The following is a 21,045-nucleotide window of genomic DNA, read 5'->3' on the forward strand; positions in this document are numbered from 1 at the left end:
AATTGAAGTGCTTATAAACAGTGGCGATTTTGTTTAAGGATGTTTTGCTTGCCTATTATTATTATTATTATTATTATTATTATTTTAGAGGAATGTGGGGAGACAATGAAAGAGACCACAGCAGCAAAGCTTCCTTTATTGTGATGAGGGCCACGCCTGAACCAGGGTAGTGTGCATGACAAAGCAGTGCACTACCTAAATGCCTACTTCACTGGTCCAGTTGCCTCTATTTAAAAAAAAATTCTTTATTGCATATAGAAATAAATGGAGAGGGAAGGGGGAAAGAGAGATGCCTGGAATGCTTTACTGGTTTTGAAACTTCCCCTCTACTGGTGGGGACTTGGGTTTGAACTTGGGTCCTTGGGCATGGTAATGTGTGCACCATCGCCAGTCCCTAGGTGCGTCTTTTTAAACAGGGCTTTTTGCAGTACATTTCAGTTTGTTGTTGTTGTTGTTGTTGCTATGTTTTTCCCTCCCATGGTCAGGGGGCCATTTTTATTTCACCATGTTAGCTTGTTAGTTCATTGACAATAGCAGAAAAGAAACCCACCTGCCCTCCTTTGAGCTTTCTGTATTGCTTATGAGCAGTTCCTGAGATTGACCTGCTTCTTAACACAGACGACATGTAGACCACAGCCAGACGAGAGAGGTGGCAAGCTGAGCTAGATGCAGCCTTTCCCAGTGGGCAGTCTTCATTTCAGGGGCTGCTGAAGAACTCACTGCAGAGTTTTCATTTTTCAACTGTTTGTTAGAATCGCATACCAAATCAAATTTAATTAGTTATATTCATCCGGCAGATGGTACAAGAGTCTTTTTTTCTTCTTCTTCTTCCCAGTATACATTCTTTTACTTAATTGAGTAATGCATTGCATATGATCTCTTTAACAAATTTCAGAAATCATTCTCTCTGAACAGGCCTGCACATGATTTGGATGCAGGCCCAAACAGGCTAAAAGTGATTTAATACTTTTGCCCCTCATAGAATATTATGTAAATGAGAGTCTGCCCTGGGTGACTTAGTCTAATGGCTGCTTCCACGTAAATTACATCTGCATCTGGGAGGAAGAAAGAGGTGGGAGTGAACTGAAATTATATGGGAACAGAGTTTCTGAAAGTTTGAAAGCAGAATGTGACACAAAGAGAGTTCCGTTGAAATAGATCCAATTCCTTTCACACTGAGAGCATTCAATGTCCATGATTAGTTGTTGAAATCAAGTCCTTGGTCACATGTAATAGAAATCCCTCCACAACACTATCATTTCCCTCTCCAGAAAAACTGACTCACCTGCATGCTAGAATTTGAACAGAGGGTTTGGAATCTCAATTATTACCTACATCTTATCTGAGACACACACATACAATTTTTTTTAGAGGGTATGGGACGGAATGGAATAGTTCATTCTTGGTAGGTCTTGCATGGATGACTTTTCTTACTGCTCAGGTCTCAGAAGAGTTTTGGAATGGGCTAAAATCAGAAAAGGTTTCAAAGACTTAGGGATGAACTAAAGGTGGCTAAGATACTACTTAGCCATCATTTGGAACATTTGTCCATCATCATTGTTCTCTGGCCAGAAGATCGTGAGAAGAAAGTCAAGAGCAACAAGCACGAAATCTCCTATTGTGCTATTTAAAAATCCTCCCTGGGGGCTGGGGAGATAGTATAATGCTTATGCCTGAGCTTCTGAAATCTCAGTCCCCAACACCACTAGAGATCAGAGCTGAGCAGTGCTCTATTCAGTCAGTCAGTCTCTCTCTCTCTCATGCTAAAATAAATAAAAATATTCCCAAAACCAAGAAATCCATTTGTAATAGGAAGGGGACTGTGATTTTGGTACAAAAAGCATGAAAGGAATCATATGCTCTAGGTGTTGGGAATGGCCGTTTTGCATAGGAAGAGCCACACAACTGGCTAAAACTATCCCTACCACCTTAGATAAAGCCATGGGCCTCTGTTCTTAGACACCCACCTTCCCTGGGGCTAGAGAACCAACTGAGAAGAATCCACAGCATGGATATGCTCTGACCAACTATAAACGAGTGGGACTTGGGGGGTGGGCAAGACTGAAGCAGTGTTTTACATCCTGCTGAGTTCCCTCCTAAAGGGAATGTCTGAAGGTGGGCTGGATAGCTCACTTGGATAGTGCACTGTTTTGCCATGTCCATGACCCAGATTCGAGCCCAGCCCCCATGTAATTGAAAATGCTTTGGTCTCTTTCACTCTCCCTCTCTCTGCCTTCTCTGTCTCTGTCTATACTACTGCTACTACTGCTACTGTGAAGATGAAGAAGGAGGAGGAGCAGCAAGAGAAGGACTAGTGGTTCCACATGAACCCTATTCCCTACCTCATTATTACCCTGTCTTACCTCTACACATTGCTCTGTTAATAACTTCCTTTCTGCAAACTTACTAGTGTTTCTTTATAAAGTATCTTTTCTCTAGAACCAACAAAGAGCCACTTTCTGATGAGAGCATGCACCAGTTTCCCAAGTGACTTGCAAAACAGTCCCAATTTGAGAGACAGAACATGCACTAATGCGCAGTGCATGAATAAACTATTCCCTTTGCACCATCAGATGGAATTCGGGGTCCTGTTTCACTCCTGGATCTAGGCACCAGAAAAGCTCTGTCATAGTTTCATTTCTGGCCTGAGCAGTGTGTCACTGCTTTAGGTATTTGCTCACATGATCCTCTAGGGAATTCAGAGCAGCCTGAATTTCCCCAGCTTTGTCAACAAAATGATGCATCAATGGCAGGAGAAAATTCTTCTTTTTTTTAGCAAATTATTGCAAAGATGATGTATTCTGCTCACAAATAGCACAGGAAGCAGAATTACTCTGCCCCATTACCCATTAGAGACATTAGTAACTGATCATGTCATGTGAAATGTATCACACTTGCCATTCTTAGTTTAATCCTTTTACTACACTGATAAGGAAATGAAGGCAAAAATAGTGTCACAGAATTTTTTTACTCAGTCACAGAAATATGTAATAACCAGGCTAAGAATAAGCATCTCACCTGTTAGCCAGATGTTTCCTCCACCAGACTATGTCCCCAGCTGAGTGAAAGAAGGTAGGTGTAGCCTATGCCTGTCACCCAAGAAAACAGGGTCCAGATTTCTAGCTCAGTCTTTCTGAATTTGTTTTATCGAATGAGAACATTCAAGGGAGGGTAGAACTGTTGCTTTGTCATGGTCATAATCCAGGTTCAAGCCTAGTTCCCACAGCACTGAGGGAAGCTCTGATTCTGTGGTATCTTTCTCTCTCTATTCAACAAAGTTAGCTCAGAGCAGTGAAGTCCCTCTGATAACAAATAAATAAATAATAAGGGAGTCGGGTGACAGCACAGTGGGTTAAGCACAGGTGGCGCAAAGCGCGCAAGGACCGGCATAAGGATCTGGGTTCAAGTCCCTGGCTCCCAACCTGCAGGGGAGTCGCTCTACAGGCAGTGAAGCAGGTCTGCAGGTGTCTATCTTTCTCTCCCCCTCTCTGTCTTCCCTTCCTCTTTCCATTTATCTCTATCCTATCCAACAACAAAGACATCAATAATAACAATAATAATAACTACAACAGTAAAAAAACATGGGCAAGAAAAGGGAATAAATAAATAAATATTTTAAAAAACAATAAAATTTAAAAAGTCAAATTGAAACAAATGGGAAAAGAAACAACGTTAAGTATAAAGAAAGCAACTCACACTAAGCTAACATGACGACCTCTTCCTCTTTTTTAAAAGCTTTATTTTATTTTATTTTTTATATTTATTTATTTATTATTTATTTTTCCCTTTTGTTGCCCTTGTTGATTTTTATTGTTGTAGTTATTATTGCTGTTGTTGTTGTCATCGTTGTTGGGTAGGACAGAGAGAAATGGAAAGAGCAGGGGAAGACAGAGGGGGAGAGAAAGATAGATACCTACAGAATTTTATATATTATATATTATTTACTTTATATATTATAAATATTGTATATTTATATAATACATATAATATAATTTATATAATATATATTATAAATACATATATTATAATATATACTAAATATATTGGAAAATATATTGGTAATGGCACAAGTAATCAACTAGTGAACAGTCTTCACATTATAGCAGGGTTTTTTGTATGTATTATACAAGAAAATGGCAGATTTTTTTTTCTGTATATATGTTATAGTTTGATATACTTCCAAAAGGTATTATTTGGGGTAAGATGAAAAAAATCCAAAACACCAAACTGATGAATATGCATATATATAATATTATCTATGTAAATTGAAGTACAAGTATACAAAATCAACATACATTTTATTTTAAATAATCAAACAGGATGATGTACATTGAAGGGTTTTAGAGGTTTTTTTTCTGTGGTGGGTCATAAAAGAGTAGGGAATGGATATATAAAAAAGGAAGAAGGGGGAGTCGGGCTGTAGCGCAGCAGGTTAAGCGCAGGTGGCGCACAAGGACCGGCATAAGGATCCCGGTTCGAGCCCCGGCTCCCCATCTGCAGGGGAGTCGCTTCACAGGCGGTGAAGCAGGTCTGCAGGTGTCTATCTTTCTCTCCCCTCTCTCTCTGTCTTCCCCTCCTCTCTCCATTTCTCTCTGTCCTATCCAACAACGACAACAACAATAATAACTACAACAATCAAACAACAAGGGCAACAAAAGGGAATAAATAAATAAAATAAATATTTAAAAAATAATAATAAATTAAAAAAAATAAAAAAGGAAGAAGGAAGGCAGGAAGGAAAGAGAGAAAGAGAAGGAGGAATGAACAGGATGAAGAGATGGGGAGGAGGAAGGAAGGGAAAATAGAAGGAGAGAGGAAGGAAAGTTTGTCTCCCTAAGAAAAATGATAATTCATACTTATAAAGTGCACTTTTTTCTTTTGCTCTCTATCTCTTTTTTTATGGTAGTTCTGGGAATTAAACTTGATATAATGAAATTTTGAATGTGAAATACTAAGTGTCAGACGTTCTTACTTTCTCAGACATAAATTAATGCCTACTTACATTTCTCTGTATGCTATATCCCCCCATCTAGATTTTCTGCTAACATTCTCCCCATTAACAATAAAAGTAAAAAAATGAAGAAACTATTGAATTTGTCTTGAACAAATTAGAGGAGACATATATTTTCACAGAATCAGGTTACATATTACTATTCCTTAAAAATTATCTAAGAGAAAGCAAGAGGTATCTTTGAAGAAACACATTTGTACAGTCTTTAAAAGAAATCAAACTCTCTAGTGATAGGCTTCTATAATGGCAAGGCACTATTATATTACAATGGTTTTCACTGCTAGGCAGGTTATAAATATTCAGTATAGTGCCAATGTAAATTTGAGTTCCATTACATCTCATGCCTGGCAATACAGATGTTTCCATCTTTGATTCCAAGGTAGTTTATGTAGATGTCCCTCAACTGCTATAATTCTTTCTAGTCAAATACAAATACCTCATGTTTGTTAAAATGAAATTTGCTTAGTGGTGCAAGAGGTAACGTTTCCACTGTCCTTTGTGGTCACTGATAATTAAAAACTAAAATTTTTTCAAGATGATACTTCCAGCATTATTTCCTCACACCCACACATACACTTATTAATTCACTTTAGGACATCGCCCCGCCAGATATCCGTCGGGATGCGGCATCATCTAAGTTCATTTCCCGCGTCTACGCTCGACCGGACCTGCCAATATACGCGGATATCTTCACCCACCCTGTCCAACGCTTGACGTCTCATCACCCAATCTGGTCCCCTACACCTACACTGAACTTCTCTGTTCCAGTATCTTGGAAACAGAGCTGGCAGTCAGCTGAGGTAAAGAACAAACACCTCATCACAGACCCCTGCAAGCGTCAACCCGGCTTTGACCTGGCACGTTATGATTGGGCCCTCCTCCATCGCTATCGAACAGGCCATGGCCGGTGCGCCGCTATGTTCCATCGCTGGGGAGCCAGAGACGACCTGAACTGCCCCTGCAGCTCCAGACAGACTATGACCCACATAGTCAACGACTGCCACCTCTCCAGATTCAAAGGAGGTCTCGAAACTTTACATCAGGCTCAACCTGACGCTGTGGACTGGCTACGGAAGAAGGGCAAACGCTAGAAGAAGAAGAAGGACATCTCATGATTTTATATGAGCTCGAAATCTTAGAAATTGCAGATGTATGAACATCACACACGGGATTCCGGCGGTAGCGCAGTGGGTTATGTGCACATGGCACAAAGCGCAAGGACCAGTATAATTATCTTGGTTCGAGCCTCCGGCTTCCCACCTGCAGGGGAGTCGCTTCACAAGCAGTGATGCAGGTCTGCGGTGTCTATCTTTCTCTCCCCCTCTCTGTCTTCCCTTCCTCCCTCCATTTCTCTCTGTACTATCCAGCAATGACGACAACAATATAACAAAGGCAACAAAAGGGAATAAATAAATATTAAAAAAAAAAACCAACACACACACACACTGTTTTATGTGTATGTCTGGCAAAATTTTCTCTTTGGTATTTGCCTCCTATTGTACATATATCTTCAAAATTTTTTTGCACTTTTTTTTTTTGATATTTGATATATACATTGAAAATGTCACCAAAAGCTCCAAAATTAATTAGTTGTTCATCTTTGAACCTGATAAATCCGGTTTATTCCACCAAATCACATAATTCAGGAAATTCCACATTTTAGAAAATTCTTTAAATTCTTTCTAGAAAAATAAGATAAGAACATATAAAGTCACCCTGGAAAAAACAACTTTATCTTTTGTAAGAAGGCTTCCTAGCACTCTGGGAAGAAGTGTCTCTCTCTCTCTCTCTTTTTTTTTCTTTTTCATTTTGTTTTGTTTTTAACCAGAGCACTGCTCTGCTCTGGTTTCTGGTGGTACAGGGGCTGAACCTGGGATTTTGGAACTTCAGGCATGAGAGAGTCTCTTTACATAACCATCATGCTATCTAGCCCCACCCTTTGTTTTGCTTTCTTGCTACTAAGATTATCTGCTGGAGCTTGGAGCTGGCATGACTCCATGACTCCAATATTCCTACCAGTCTTTTTTTTGTTGTTGTTTTATTTTTCTTTTTAGATTTGACAGAATGCAAGACAGAGGCAAGTACAGAGGGAGAGAGGGAGAAGAAGAGATGCCCGCAGCACTGCTCCGCTACTCATAAAGCACAGGGAGACTGGGAACTTGAACCTAGGTCCTGGTATGCTGTAATGTGTGAACTCTACCCAGTGTACAGCCACCCAGCCCCACGGAAGAAATCTTTAACAGCAATGTGTTTCCCACACCTTGTAAATTTATTAGACTTTGGTTAGACTGTTCTCTTATAGGAATATTGTAGTTTATCACAGAAATTAGTTTCTCTCAAGACAAAACAATAGTAATAATAATAATAATAAAACATTATTAGAGAAATTTCAATGATGTGGACACTTTCCCATGAAGACAATAAGAAAGACAGGTGAGAAGCAGATCTAATATCTGACCCTCAGCAATCCTTTTCATCACTGCGCATGCGCATTTGGTCTGGGTGGCAAAGCCGGGGGACATGCTCGATGTTATGAGGGTGGTGTGCTCTTAAGCCATTATGTAAAGTTGAGTGCTAATTTATTCTCTATCTACAGAACCCGATTTACATCATGATTATTTGTTATGCTCTAAAGATAGATAATTATTCTCACCTTTTCCCTCCCTTAATTCAGCTTTTTAGCACCATTTCTGGAATCTGCATGGATGATTATGCCATTAGAAAAATGCAGTTTCTGGGAGCAGTTTATACAATTTTCAAGTTAAAATGCACAGAATAGGTGTCACTATTAGAACATAGAGTTGCTTTGTTTGTTTTATTTACCGTAAGTGCTGTCAACATTAACTGACGGTAAATAGACCATCGGTACCAAACTCTGGTACAGAGGATGGTGTCTGAGTGACATACAATCTCACAAACACTCCCTGCAGAAAAAGTTAAGCATCACTGTGTGAAATTCCTTTCCAAAATCAATTTCCATTCTCTGAAACTGTGAATAACCTATCAAGCACTCTTCTTTCGCAGACGAGTAATTAGGGAAAGGAAAAGCGGATATACATGTCGTGTTTTCTATTTTTACCATTCATTGGAAAACACGGGCAAACTCATTAATTTAGATGAAAGGAACATTTTCATGCTATTGTTGATTTTCAAAGGAAACTCAAAACCTCATTTAAATTCAAAAGGCAGTAGCATAAAGAGTTTCAACCTTCATATTCATAAGTATAATTTTATTGCCTTATCTACTATGAGTGTGTTGGTTTTTTTTTTCTTGATCCTTACATATCATTTTTCAGGGAACATGATTTGCTGTGGTATTTACTTTGAGAGAATACATGATGTGTGTTCATAAGATTTAGTAGGGGTAGTGTTCACATGTTTTGAGAACAATGTACTATCATGTTAAGAGCATTGGTTCTGAAGTAAAAATGCCAGTTAGAATCTTGACTCCAGTGTATTGAGCTATATTATTTGAGGCAATGAAGTTAATGTCTCTGGATTGCCATTCCTTTATTCACACATGGAATAAAATAATATTTAGATTAAGTTGTATTATAAGGGGACTGAGTTAATTTGTGAAAACAGACTTGTACTTGTCATAGTAAATATTTCTCAGTAAATATGAGTTATATTCTTTTTTTTTTTTGCCTCCAGGGTTATCACTGCACTACCAATCCACTGCTCCTGGAGGCCATTTTTCCAGTTTTGTTGCCCTTGTTGTTGGGCTTGTTGTAGTTGTTATTGTTGTCATAGCTGTTGTTGTTGTTTGATAGGTCAGAGAGAAATCCAGAGAGGAGGGGATGACAGAGAGGAGGAGAGAAAGACATCTGCAGACCTGCTTCACCGCTTGCAAAACGACCCCCTGCAGGTGGGGAACTGGGGGCTCGAACTGGGGTCCTTAAGCTGGCCCTTGCACTTCGTGTCATGTGCGCTTAACCTGCTGCACTACTGTCCAACTCCTGTGAGTTATATTCTTACTGTCTATACATTTGTTACTTTTTATTTCCTATAATATTCAAATAGAGGCAGAAAGTTGGAATGAGTTTTTAGAGAGTTGACTGTTTCCTTTTGGGAAAATATGAGGAACAAGTTGAATGTAGGATCTTGAGTATAAACAATTCACAAAGAAAAAAGGGAAAAAAAACACATACATGGTAAATTCAAGCCCGAAGAAGAAATGAACAGAAATGAAGAGAAATGGGGTGGGAAGTACCAGGATGATGGCTACTCTGATGAATGCCTCTCCAGATTTGGCTCAATGACTGCCACAGCACCGTTCCAGCATCTATGGGACTTCCTAGGTGCTCTCTAAGGTGCTCAGCTGGGGCACCAGGGTTCAAACCCAGGACCTCACACACAGCAAGACTTGCTGTGCCTTATTCACTGACCTGTTTTGGTCTCTGCTCTGAGATCTTTGACCAACCTCAGCCCATCAGCTATGACTGATAACAAGCCCGTCTGCATTAATTAGGTGGGAGAGACTTCCCTGACCCTGGGCTAGACCCAGGACCATTAACCAAATCAAGAGGGTCAATAGTGAACCACATGTGACCTGCTCTGTTCCAGCCCTGAAGGCAAACTGGTGCTGTTTACACATTTTAAATATTTCCTTGTCATCTTCTTCTTTTCTTAGTCTGTGGGAAGTCAACCCTACTTATCTCAGTTAGCTAAGCAACTGCTAGAGAAATTTTGAGGCCTCTGTATTTCTGATTGCACAGCTCTGTTACTGTTGTCTGTTTTGTGGTAGACTTTCTCTCTCTTGCCTCTCCCCCCACCTCTCAGGGTTTCACCACTCCAGTCCAACTTCTTCAAGCAGAAAAAAAAAGAAGCAGGAGAGAAAAACACCAGAGCGCTGAAACTTCCCCCAATGTAGTAGAGGTGTCTTGAACCTGAGTCTCACGCATGACAAAGCCGCTGCAGTACCCCTGTGTGAGATCTTGCCAGTCTAAGTATACATTTTTATGGTAAATGTGTGCAATATTGGAATCCGTCTAGTTTGGGGAATGAGCCTATTGCTAGGAAAAGATACGAAGGCAATATATGAACCCATTTGTTAAAGAAGTATTAAATAATATTGCCTGTATCTCACTGAACAATGAATCTTAGAAACTTCTTATGCAACACTAATAATGAAATATTGTGTTCTTTAAAGTGAAAATTTTAGGGGGCCCGGGTGATAGCACAGCTGGTTAAGTGCACATGGCACGAAGCACAAGGACCAGCATAAGGATCCTAGTTCGAGCCCCTGGTTCCCCACCTGCAAGGGAGTCACTTCACAAGTAGTGAAGCAGGTCTGCAGGTGTCTGTCTTTCTCTCCCCCTCTCTGTCATCTCTTCTCTTGATTTCTCTCTGTCCTATCCAACAACAACAGCTATAACAACAATGACAGTAGCAACAACAAGGGCAACCAAAAATGGGGAAAATGACCTCCAGAAGCAGTGTATTTGTGGTGAAGTCACAAAGCCTCAGCGATAACCCTGGAGGGGGGAAAAGTGAATATTTTAGAACAGAATGAATAATAATTCAAAGGGCAAGCCTTAAACATGAAAGATATAATTAAATATCTTCACAAGCATTCCTGTTTTGATGAAATATTTTATAATGAAACATAACAACATAGATTATAAAATGCAAAGTCACATCATTTTCAAATGATGTTTTTTTAAGTTAGGTATGTCACTTCATTTGACTCATTAAAAGAATTATATTTTATTTCAACACTATGTGAATATTGAATTAGTCTGTCTTTACACCTATTCATCATTTTCTAACTATTTTCTTTGCTTTTTCTCTGAATGACTCACTCTTATCAGTAGATAATCTGTGTCAATATTATCTGATTAAGGATGGAAAGTGAATCAATTCTGCTTATAACATACCAAATAGTAGTGAGCCAAGTCATGAGCATAGCAACTAATCATTTTGGCCCTGACTGAACTAGTGAATGCCACTGGTCAGTATGTTGTAGTAACTCCCTGTGAATTCACCTCAGCTATGTTGCTGACAGTAAGCTCGACGGAGTTGTCACTGTTTTCCATTCAAACTATACATTATAGGACCTGTTCTTTGTATAACAACTGGAGCAGTTCTGGACCCTTGCACACACATGATTTTATCATTTCTAGACCATTTTTAAATTTTTTTTCTATTTCATATAAGTATAGACACACCCTAGCACTGAAGCTTACACTACAGTTGTCTCCTGACTCGGGAGTGTAACTATCTGGTTGATTGAAGAATATCAGAACTTGAGGCTAGAAGATGACTTACCTGGTAGGGTTTGTACTTTGGTATGCATCATGCACGCTGCCTGAGTCAGGGTGCTGGTACCAGGTGGGGGTGCTTGGTGCTGTGGGGGATACTCCAGCATTATACTGCCTCTCTTGCTCTCTGTCTGCAGTCAAAAGAATGAAAATGATAGGGCAGGTCTGGTGAAAACTGATGTCACCAAAAAATAATGTATTCAACTTAGGGACTGGGTTTTGCATATTCTTGACTGACTTATAGTACAATCTAATGTAGAAATAAGAACCATTCCCTAGATTTAAAAGGGACAGAAGATTGTTGGACCTCTCAAGTATCTGCTGATTTTTCCCTGTCCTGGGTTAGTTGTACAGATTGAAAATATTTTTCAGTGGCCATAAGATTTGACATTATAAGATCTGTACTTTAGCCCAGCTGGCAGAGTGTAGGACTTACATGCCTGAGGCTTCCAGTTCAATCCCTGACACCCCATGTGACTTCTCTGTCTCTCCCCAATAAGAAATTATTTTTATACATATCTTATACTGAATAAATAGCATGGATATTTTACTCCAGAATAAGACATAACATTTAATTCCACTGGTATTTGCATGATAATCTTTAGTAATGATGGACTAAGTTCAACCTAACAGGATGTATAGTGTTCCATCAAAATTTTGTCTTCAATACCAGATAATTTAATTCATATGTGTAATATAGAATATGTATAATATAGAGTATTAAAACAGGTGAACTTAGAGAAAACAAAAGTCAGGTTATCGCTAAGATCTTAGGAGGGCTATGGTGGTTATCAGGGGGGGAGTGGGAGCACAGAACTTTGGTGGTGGGAGTAGTGTGGAACCTACTGTCTTATAATCGTGTATGTCACTAGTGAATAACTATTAAAAAACATTTTTAAATAGTATTTTTTTAAGTATTTATTTATTCCCCTTTGTTGCCCTTGTTGTTTTATTGTTGTAGTTATTAATGTCGTCGTTGTTGGATAGGACAGAGAAAAATGGAGAAAGAAGGGGAAGACAGGGAGGTGGAGAGAAAGATAGACACCGGCAGACCTGCTTCACTGCCTGTGGCCTGTGAAGCGACTCCCCTGCAGGTGGGAAGCTGGGGGCTCTCGAGAGCCAGATTCCTTTATGCAGTTCTTGTGCTTTGCCCCACATGCGCTTCACCTGCTGCACTACCGCCTGACTCCCTAAAAAACATTTTAACCGTGCCTGGCTGAAGTAGTACAGTCAGTGCAGTAGTTCTGAAGGCTCCTGGGAAAAATCATAATTTTAAGCAAAGTTTGTTTTTGAACAGGCTGGGTAGTGGTGCATCTGGTAGATAGCACACATTGAAGGACCCAGGTTCAAGTCCCTGCTCCCCATCTGCAGGAAGAGGTTTTGTGAGTGATGGAGCCATACTGTTCTCTCTCTCTTTCTCTCTCTCTATCTCTCTCTCTTTCCTCTCAATTTCTTTCTCTACACATTGTTTTTTAAGTTTGTCTTTGACTAAGGTGCATTGGCAAGTGATGTTTCCTTAATTGTGATTATGCTTCGCTAGTTATGGTAGCTAGTCCTGTTAATATCATCATACCTGTTCCTTGATTTGTGGTCACTGGTGTGTGTTTGTGAGGCTGCCTTGTTGACTTGTTAGTAGCCAGACAAGAGTGCTTGCTTCTAGAGATCCTAAGTAGATCTACCCTGTTGAATGAATTTCATAAGCTCTATAACACCAACTGCATCAGTCAACACTGAGTGATGCCCACACCTGGTCCACTATGGTAGACAGAAGTAGAGGTAACTGTGGAGGACCAGAACTGTGATGAAGACATACTGGTCTCCTCATTCTGTTGTATTGTCATCTGTGCTTGAATTAAATGGGACATTTGATTAGAATGTGGAATAAGATCATTGATGTGTTAAAACTGTGGCTACCTTATTCCTGTTTGTACTTTGGGAGCAGAGGAGGTGCTGGCGAGACTGCTTTGTTGCAGTATAGACAATATAGTTCTCCCAAACCCAAGGCCAGTCAGATTCAAACACAAACCATGTTCAAGAACAGAGAAATTCAGTCTTGAAGCTAAGTGTCCAAGTCAGAGAACAGCCCAAAGACACCAAATTCAAATGAGAGGCAACAGCAGAAAGGGCTCAAAAAATGGACATATTAAAAAATGGACAAGGGAGTAGGGGTGGGGGCAGGTGCTGGGTTTACCTGGTTGAGAGCGTGTGTTACAATGTGCAGGATCTGGGATCAAGCCCTGGTCCCACATGCTGGGGGAAATTTCACAAATAGTGGAACAGTGTTTTAGATGTCTTTTTCTCTCTGACTCTTTTCCTATTATCTCTTTTACTGTATCTCCCAGTTTTATAAAAAAAATAAGACACTAGGGAAAGATAGAAATAGGCTGGGGGTATGGATCAACCTGCCAATACCCATGTCCAGCAGAGAAGCAGTTACAGAAGCCAGACTTCCCACCTTCTGCACCCTATCAAGAATTTTAGTCCATATTCTTATAGAGGCAAATATTAGGGGAAGATGACCACAGGGCTCTGAACTCCAGTTCCATCAGGACCCATAGAGAGAAGAGGGGAAAAAAAGAGTCTACCTGTGAAAACTGATAAATTAGAAAAGTATTACCTTGAAATTAATGAAAGTAGATTTATCTATAAGTTAAAAAATTAATAAATAAAAAAAAGAAAAGGAAAAAAATGACCATAAGGAGAGGTGATGTTTTAGTACAAGCATTGAACACTAGCAATAATCATGGTGAACAAAAAAAAAAAGAGTAACTTAAGGATTATTCACATGCTGGCAAGGAGTTGATAGCATATTTTAACTTAGAGCACATATCTGCTAGAGATAATGACAATATATGAAAGAGTGGAGACAAGTTTCAGGTCAAAAGTGTCAGTGGGGGAAAGACACTAAGTTTCAAATGTTGATTATGCAGGAGCCTGGTTAAGTGCTCACATTATAGTGACCAAGGACATAGGTTTAAACCCTTGGTCCCCACCTGCAGGGGGAAAGCTTCCCGAATGGTGAAGTAGGGCTGCAGGCGTCTCTCCCTCCCTTCCCTCTCAATTTCTCTCTGTCTCTATCCAATAATAAACATATATATATATAAAACAATAATAAATAAAATATTGATTATGCTATAAATAAAGAGCACTAGACATCAAACTAGAAGATCCCATTTATAGCCTTCCACTTTACCTTTTATTCTAGTTGTGAATGTAGATACTTTCAAAGGTGTTTGTACTCCACTGTTGTTAACTCTAAATTCAAAATAATAAACTAACTGCTTTTGTATTGTGAGAATAAACTAGGATAATGTGTAATATAGCAGTGCTCAACAAATAATTTGTCATATCTTTATTAGACAAATTGGGAAATTGTGTTTTCTATTTTTTGGTGAGAAATTACTTTGTGTTTATTGTATGTATTTATTATACAGTCTTGAATTGTTTGTTTTTTAACATGCAACAGCAGAAGTATTAAGCAGATACATCACTTTCATCAATTACCAAAACAAAATGTTTCTGTAATACAGTAAAAATAAAATTTGACCCAGTATTATTGACTCTTCCATCATCATACCCCTTATTTCTGCCCAGTAGTTCTCAGTGGTAAGCTATAGAATTAGTAGGTGAGCTTCTGAAAAGTATCCATGCCCAGGTACACGAATTCCTCTCTGTGAAGGAGACTCAGGCAGGCATCAGTATTTTTTGAAGGCCCCCACCCAGGCATTTTCAGTATACGATGAGGGTGACAACTATACTTAGGGACAACTAAACCATTAACCAGAGTTATAACCTACATAATGTTAGCTGAGCTGGCCTCCCAGACTTATCTCAGCAATGTTTTATTGTAAAAAAAAAAAATCATCACCAGAAAAAAAAATCAGAAAAATCAAGTTTAAATTCCTTGAAGTTTGAGAAATGTTATACTAATCTAATGTTCCCAAACCTAATGAGGCATCCAAGCTTGACAAATTCTTCTGATTTTAAGTGGAAACTGCTTTCCTTTTTCTTCCTTATGAAGGGGCTTGGAAAAATACCAATGTTTCATAGAGTTTATGACAAAACTCTCTAGTAAAAAAATCAGCCACATTGTTGCAAAGAAAGTATGTATATTTCAATTATACATACTTTTTTTTTCTATAGAAATATGACATTTTTTGAGTACTCTTATGCCAAACAATGGTCATATCCAGCTTCTCCTTTTTATCTTCTACACAGAATTACAAGGTTTTATTCTATCTTTTGATATTAGGATGTGAAAATAGCTACCTGTCTATAATCTATAATCATAATACACATATGCCATCACCAGAGGGTTACTCTGGTCTTCCAACACTAGCTAACGTTGGACAGTGAAAAACACACTCACCACTTCCCAGAAAATTTGAAATAAGCCAAAGAATGCCCTTCCTGCATAAATCTGAGTTCCTAGGTCAGCACTACTGAAAGTTGGCCTGTAGTTGCTTGTGGTCTGAGAACTGTTCATTGTCATTCTAAGTGAAGAAATTAACGTAAGCATTCGCAAGTCTTACAGTCATCTGACCAAGTACTTTTATATCTGCTAATTCTAATAATAAATTATAATAGTAAAAGTAGCCTTGAATCTACTTAATCTTATTTCTCTTGTAATTCAGTTTCAGCACATTATACCAAAAACGTGAGTCAGTGTCAGATTGAAAACAAAAAAATAAAACACATCTTTCACCAGATTATTCTAGAAATATGACTCTAATCTACCTCAGCAGGAAATTCTATAATGTCGAATATTTCAATTGTGATTTTAAAACAAAATAAGAGGAAGATAAAATTATGTATCTTTTATACAATTATATTATATAAATATAATCAATGTCATTCCACTATATCAATATAATTACATCATATTGGTATATTACATGAAGTTATAATTCCAGCATGCTGCTCTCCAGCTTCAGAGAAACCCTGGTGGCAATAAAAAATAAATTATTTTTAAAATCTTGATTATTCTTATTTTTAAAATTTAAATGTCCTGGATGCAAAGAAAGATTTAGTTTGAGGGGCTGGAATGTAGCTCATGTGGTAGAGAACATGCTTTTCCATGCTCACTACCTGGATTCAAGCCCTGTCGCCACCTGAGAGTTCCACAGCACCAAAGGTAACTTTGGGGAGGTGGCATCTATCTCTCTGTCTCTGTCTGGAATTTAAAAATGAAAAAATCCACACATGAGAGCCTAAATCGCACATGCATTAAGTCCCCAGTGCATCCAGAATAAAGAATGAGAGAGAGAGAGATAGAGAGAGAAAGGATTAAAATTAAAGTGTAACATACATATGATTTTTTTTTTTGTTTTGGTAGAGGGAAAGAGAAATTATGTGGGGAAGAAAGGAGAAACAGAGAGGGAGAGAGAGACCCTGCAACACTGCTTCACCATTTGTGAAGCTTCCCCTCTGCAGGTGGAGACTGGGAGACCTGGCTCCTTGTGCGTGGTAATGTGTGCACTCTACTGGGTATGCCAGCACCTGGCCTCATGTATTACCTTTATGACCTGATCCTTAACTATTTACTATTTTTAGTTCTAGCCTGTTATTCCTTGAATTCTTGGGCTCAAACTACAGTCACCAGCAAACACATTGTCATTGTTTATCTGCTTCACATGATCTTTGCAATCCCAGAGATGCAGAGAGTAGAAGGATGCCCTGATTCATCTCTCTCTCTCTCATCATATTTCCCCCTTCTCAACAAATAAAATAAAAATAAATCTTTGAAAATGAAATCTTGCCAAACTTCAGTGAGAAGTGTCGTTAGATATCTGATACAAGTGAACAGAAGTAGAAATATATTGATTATTCAAAGTAAAGATGAATTGGCCTGCTAATTCCCCCAGAAGGAATTTTTTCCCATTGAAACTGATGCAGAGCACACTGGATTGAAAGCACTGAGCATTTCATCATGTGCCAAATGACTATGTATTTTTTATATATTATATTATGGACAGATTGGGTTAACTTGGAGTTTTTGTTTAGTTGGTATTGCATAAACCAGCAGAATACAGGAAAAGTGACATTATGTGACTTTTGAAGTTAGTTTAACAAAGACCACATAGCTTATGTCCGATTCTCTTGGAATGTTTGTTTCTGGGACATCACTCCTATCTCTCTCTCTCTCTCTCTCTCTCTCTCTCTCTCTCGGAAGACACCTCTATGATCCCAGACAGCTTTTAGATAGGTGCTCTTAAATAAAACCAGGGTGTTTGCTGGGCCTAGGTGCCTACATGACATATCCACTGCTCCCAACAGCCATCCTTTCCTTTCCTTTCCTTTCCTTTCCTTTCCTTTCCTTTCCTTTCCTTTCCTTTCCTTTCCTTTCCTTTCCTTTCCTTTCCTTTCCTTTCCTTTCCTTTCCTTTCCTATAGAATTGAGAGAAACTGCAAGGGAAGTGGAGCTAGAGAGAGAAAGAAGAGAGGGGAAAATAGACTTTGTAGCTTTTTCCAGCATGGAGACCCCAAATTTCATCTGCTATACTCTTATCTTTAGGTTCCTGATTATTAAACAACTTGTTCTGCCTTAAACCTTAATTCTCTTCAGCCTCCAAGTTGCAGATGCTACCATGACACCAATCTGGCTTCTCTGGGCAGATGACCTCACCAATATGTCCTGGAATCCCACCTTCCCAGAGCCCTACAGTCCTATTAATTTGTAGTCATATAAATCACTATTTAATTAATATAAGAGGGGAAAATTGATTTGATTGTACATCTCAAACTTTTTAAAGCACAGACTGAGTCTTTTTAATACATAGGCTGAGTCTTTGATATGTTGACTCTCTCAAAAGCATAGACCAGGGAGAACAGAAGCACAGCTTCTGTGGCACAGCTATATACAAATAATGTTAAAGGACATAAATTATGGTGATGTTGTGTATGATATGGCAAATCCTAACAAAGGGGTTTTTCAAAGTTAACCCAATTACAAAATAATGTGATTATAACAATAACTATAATCTTCTTGAACCCTAGGACAGCAGGAGCCTCACATTTCCTCTATATTTCTCCCAGTCCTGGAACCTCTCAGGTGGGGCTCACTTTCCTGCATGCTTCTCTCATCATACCAAATGATATTGCATCTGCGGATCCCAACCTAATCAACGCAATGAGTACCACCTCAGCATGCTTCACTTCAGACTGTATCCAGAGACTTCAGGTGTGGAATGTAAACCTTTCCGCTTCATTACTTGGGTGAGACCTTTCCTTTCACAGTATTCTCTAATTCCATTCCAGGAGGTTCACTTCCTAACAAAGTCCTAAGATCTAGATATAGACCGGGTCCCATGAGATAGGGCATATGTTCACATGTATCCATAAACTGGGGCAAAACATATACCTGAAACAAAATACACAATAGTCTGCAGTGAGTCAGAATAAATTTCCTAATGAAATAGGATCTAATTAGACTTAGATACCTTCCTCACCTACTTCCTATTACAGTTCACTCACTCACTCCAAAGCTAACCTTATCAAAGCAAGGACTGCAAAAGCTGAATAAGGGCAAGACACTGGCATACTTTAACGATGACTCTTTAGTCACTATCAGGCCACCCCATCAGCTGGGGCACTATTCGGGGAGTCCTGAGATTCCCAAACAGACATGATGGACCTAGACCTCAAATAAATCCCTCTCTCCATTGTTCCCAGTCATCTCTATCAGGAACAACAAAATAGACCCCTTTGTGGGCCCCCCATAGGACCTTGTCCTCAACTTGGATCAACAATGCTACAGAATGTTCCATCCTTTGAAGGGAGGATGGACAAAATACTCTATGCTACACCAGAGGAAGATGGGTCGATATTGGGGCAGCTTGGAACGTTCCTACTCATGACCACAGAATGTGAGCTCAGATCTAAAGGGATGCAGAGGTCACATAGGCTCCTAAGCTGAATATGAGCCCCAGATCACATCAAATCGATGGGGTTACAGTCAATAATATTCATACACCTTTTCCATATTAGGGAGCTACTCTCTTCCCTAATCCATCTTTCTTTCCAGCCATAACATCATCTCCCCAGACAATAACTTGGATCCACCTGCATATCAGATTTCAGGCTAAAAAAAAAAACTAACTAGTATAGCCACAGGCCCTTTGGAATGTAACTAAAATATGACTACTAGCTATCTACAAAATGGAGGACCCCCCCAACTCTTCATCTGCTCTATTCCAGCCTTTAAGTCCATGATTGTTCAATATTTGTTTGGCTTTGTATGTTAATTTTCTTTTCAACCACCAGGTTCCAGATGCTAGCATGATGCCAACCAGACTTCCCTGGACAGAGGACCCCATCAATGTGTCCTGGAACTCTGCTTCCCCAGAGTCCCACCCTACTAGGGAAAGAGAGAGGCAGGCTGGGAGTATGGATTGACCTGTCAATGGCCATGTTCAGCAGAGAAGCAATTACAGAAGCCAGACCTTCCACCTTCTGCTTCCCACAATGACCTTGGGTCCATTCTCCCAGTGGAATAAAGAGTAGGAAAGCAATCAGGGGAGGGGATGGGATACAGAGAGCTGGTGGTGGGAACTGTGTGGAGTTGTACCCATATTATCCTATGGTTTTGTCAATGTCTCCTTTTTATAAATAAAAAAAAGAATGTGTTCAACCAGAGCACTGATCCATGAACATTCTAGGATAAGAAGTGAGCTCTAAGTATTTACAAATTTTTTTCTTCCAGAAGCACATACAACTCTACCTTCACCTCTACTTCTTACCACCAGACCTTTGATAACCACTGTTAATTAAGCACCACCCTCCCTCCAGGGCATTGGTGTTTCAGTGGTAGAATTCTTGCCTGCTCCACCCCCTCTCCTTGTCACACCCTGGTTTTCACCAATATCTTTTTGCTCCACCCTCCCTACGTCACATCCTGTTTACTCCCTACTTGGCCAGTATATTTATAGGGACAGGTAGTTTAGTTTAGCTTAGCTTGGCTTAGATTGTGCTGCGTCCTGCATGAATAAAGAGATACTGCATACAGCTCAGCCATGAGTCCCTGGTCATCTGTCTCCCATCAGTGAAGCTCAGCCCAACATTTTATAATATAAGGGAGCTTCTTATTGTTTAATTACAATATTCTCCTACCTGTAAAACTTCTTAGAGAGTTGAGTTGTTATGATAATAAATTATTATTTTTTTTTCATGAAAATTAGTAAAAATACTTTTCATGTAAGGACTTATCACTCAGTAGCAAAATTTTGTGGAATAAATAATGGTTGTTAAATATGGATTAGGTATATTTTAGAAGCCTGACCAACCAGTTTTGAGATTACTTTTTCTAGTGTATGAAGGAGAAAGAGGTAGAAGCAGGAGAACTCATTAGGAAACTTCACTACTTATATAGTATATAGATGATGAAGGCTTGGAGGAAGGTGGTGGAGGTGGAAATCGTAAGTAAGGACTAGATTCTGTATATATTGTGAAAATAGCACCATCAAGTTTTTCTGGGCTAGATACAAGGTGTGTGAGGAAAAAAGAAAGAATAAAGTAGCTTCAAGTTCAAAAATATCTAATGTTATATAAAAGGTAAACTTGAATTGGTACTGGGATCAAGTGTTTTTTGATATCCATTTTTCTGCTGCTTCAAAAGAAATCATTTTTGATAGTCACTTTGTGATGAGAAAACTGGAAGTATTTTTTGGTTACTGTGAAAAGAAGGTATTTATTAGCCTTCTTGGAGAACTTAAAATATATCTTCTGGAACACTGAGGACCTACAGCTGCTTTTAGGACACTCACCATTTTAAATT

The 21,045-nt window shown here is 39.1% G+C and overlaps 1 long non-coding RNA gene across 1 annotated transcript in view; it reads left to right on the forward strand.

Moving 5' to 3' along the window:
- The window catches only part of LOC132538732 (uncharacterized), a 141,345-nt gene extending 121,418 nt beyond the window's left edge, over positions 1–19,927 (forward strand). The window contains exons 2-3 of the long non-coding RNA XR_009550085.1: positions 18,309–18,453; positions 19,536–19,927. This is a non-coding gene — a long non-coding RNA (uncharacterized LOC132538732). The remainder of the gene's footprint in view (positions 1–18,308; positions 18,454–19,535) is intronic.
- The last annotated feature ends 1,118 nt before the right edge of the window (positions 19,928–21,045 follow it).

This window comes from Erinaceus europaeus, chromosome 5 (assembly GCF_950295315.1).
Source record: "Erinaceus europaeus chromosome 5, mEriEur2.1, whole genome shotgun sequence".
NCBI classification, from domain to species: Eukaryota; Metazoa; Chordata; class Mammalia; order Eulipotyphla; family Erinaceidae; genus Erinaceus; species Erinaceus europaeus.